The sequence below is a fragment of the Octodon degus genome, unplaced genomic scaffold, assembly GCF_000260255.1.
Source record: "Octodon degus isolate 3935 unplaced genomic scaffold, OctDeg1.0 scaffold00192, whole genome shotgun sequence".
In the NCBI taxonomy this organism is placed as follows: Eukaryota; Metazoa; Chordata; class Mammalia; order Rodentia; family Octodontidae; genus Octodon; species Octodon degus.
In genome coordinates this window covers 3,893,097-3,895,943 of record NW_004524768.1, presented here as the reverse complement: position 1 = coordinate 3,895,943, position 2,847 = coordinate 3,893,097, and positions in this window count along the sequence as shown.

Below are 2,847 nucleotides of genomic sequence, written 5' to 3'. Positions count from 1 at the left end.
CACACACACACACACACACACACACACACACACACACACACACACACAGAACAAAAAGGCAGTGGCAGTGAAGTCACGGACTGCCATCTTTCATATCTCCTTATGTCAGACACACGCTGTCCCACGCAGGACCCATAAACAGCTCTACGTGCATCTAGCCCCAGTGTGACAGGTCTCCTTGACTGACAAGTCACACTCAATTTGTCACACTCTCTTCTGCCTCAGTGGTGCTTCCTACTTAGGATTGTTCTTTTCTTTCTTTTTCTTTAACTTTTTGAGACAATTTCCCACCCTCAGCCTCCCAAATGCTATGATTAGAGTTGTGGACAACCACACCTGGCTTGATTGTTATTTTATGTAACAGTTTCATTAAATCATGATAAATCATCCCTAATAAAAATTTTAATCTTATTTTATAGGAAGAGATGTGACTCTGAAATGTTATATCATCTACCCAATGATAAGGGAATCTATGGCCTGTATGATTGCTTCTCTCCTTCCTCTGTTGTGGTGGCATAGTGGTGTTATCAGGTTTCAAACAGGAGAATAAATCTTGTGTTTGATGGAGTCAGTAACAAAGGTTGTCACTGCCAAGTCCTCTGGGATCTCAATTCACTACCCATCTCAATTCTTTCCACATCTTTCCATCTGTGACTGTTCTTCAAAGACATCCTCGCCCCTGTTCTCACCGTCTGCAACAGCCACTCAGCTCTTCTCTCCCATTCTCCCCAGCTCTGTCTCCACAGAGTGCCACAGTGCTCAGTGCCAGTGCAAAAGTTGGCATTGCTTTCCATGGCTTCTATGTCAAAGGTTCTCTCAATAATGACATTAGCTATTTAGAAAGTCAGGAAGAACATAGAAGATGAACAGTACTGTCCGTTCTGTCCTGCATGTGAACCCCTCCTACCCATGATTCATACTCCATGCTTTCAGTTACCTACAATCAACTTCAATTCAAAAATAGTAAATGGAATATCCCACAAATGAACAATTCATATGTTGCAAATTGCACATTATTCTGACGAGTGCTATGAATCCCCCACCATGCAGCTCCATCCTATACAGGACAAGGATCTTCCACGTGTGCCTGCCGCCCACTGATAGTAACTTTGTGATGATATAATCACATTAAATGTTGTAGTAATGTAGTTCAGTGTTCAAGCAGCCCATATTTTATTTAATACCCCCCAAACAAAAGAGTGGTAAAGCTAGCAATTTGGATATACCAAACATCCATACGGCACTTCTTTATGTGAAAAGGGGAAAGTTCTAGAATTAGTAAAGAAAGAAAAAACTGGATGTTGAGATTGCTGAGACCTACAAAAGAAGGTCCTCTATCTGAAAAATTGTGAGGAATAACAATGAAATTCTGTTATGCCACAAACTGCAAGTTACAGCCACAGCACTCCATCAGTAGTCTGTCACCTCACCTTCTTCTTACGTAGACATTACATGGTCTCTCATTGTCACACGAAGGGTTTCTGCAGACTGCTAAGACAGGAGGACTCCTTCATGAAACTTTCATGACAGCATCACTATTCTAATATATTATTGGTTGTTATTGCTAATTTCTTACTATACTTAATTTATAAATAAAACTTTATCCTTTTTTATTTTTAAAAAGAATAAAAAATAATAAAAGCATTAGAAATAACACACAATTTCCAAAAACAAGATAAGAATTCAACAATGGTTGCTATATTGCAGATTGCTATCTTCAATTACCAGATACAAGCATGCAAAATTGGCAAAAAAAAAATCATTAAGTTTTCCTTTCAATAAACCAATAGAAATTATAGTACAATTATCTTGGGGATTTTTTTATGTATATACATATATTGTATAATTATATAATATATAATGTGTATGTAATGTCCCCTTCTTTCTTTTCTCCATTCCTTCATCCCAGTTTTCTATCCTTTTTCTTTTTATGTGGTACCAGGGATCAAATTCAGGACCTTGTGCTTTCCAGACAGGCACTTACTAGTTGTTCTATACTACTGAGCAGTTTCTTTCTCTTTCACAATATCTATTGTACCTTTTGGATTTTATTTACTCTTTCAGGTTCTTACACTAGAGAGACAATACACATGGGAGTCTGATTTATTTTGCTTACCAGTATAGTCTCTAGTTGGATCCATTTACCTATAAAATCTTTGACTTTATCTATCTTTACAACTGAGTAATAATCCGTGGTGTAAAAATACCACATCTTTTCCATCCACCCCAGAAAGAATGGCTATCATCAAGAAATCAACCAATAACAAATGCTGAGGGGGCTAAAGGATCCTTTCTCCACAGTTGGTGGAAGCATAGACTGGTAAAAAGCACTGTGGAAATCAGTGTGGAAATTGCTCAGAAAATTAAGATTAGAGGCTATTTCCTTGTTGGATATTTTTCTAGAAGAACTGAAAAAACATATTACAGTGATATAAGTGCTCCTATGTTTATAGCAGCACAATTTGCCATAGCAAAATCTTGGATACAATATAAATTAAACTTTATCACAAATACATATGTACAGTAAAATGCATAATGTGTAGAGCACTATCCACAGTTTTGAGCATCCGCTTGGCTTCTTGGAACATATTCCCCACAGATAAGGGGAAATTATCTATAAAACACCCTATCATCCCACTCCACCAGCAGTATGCACATTCTTTCCATGACCTCAAGAATATCCTTCAGCATAGAGGATTTTAGGTCCCAAAAAAACTTATATTGTTTTCCTGTGGCTGTTGTAACACACTGGAAGAAGGTAGCAGCTAAAACAGTGGAAATGTGTGATCTCAGTTCTGGGATCCAGCAATGTGAAATCCTCAGGAGTAAGATGAGGTCCTAGTGGTG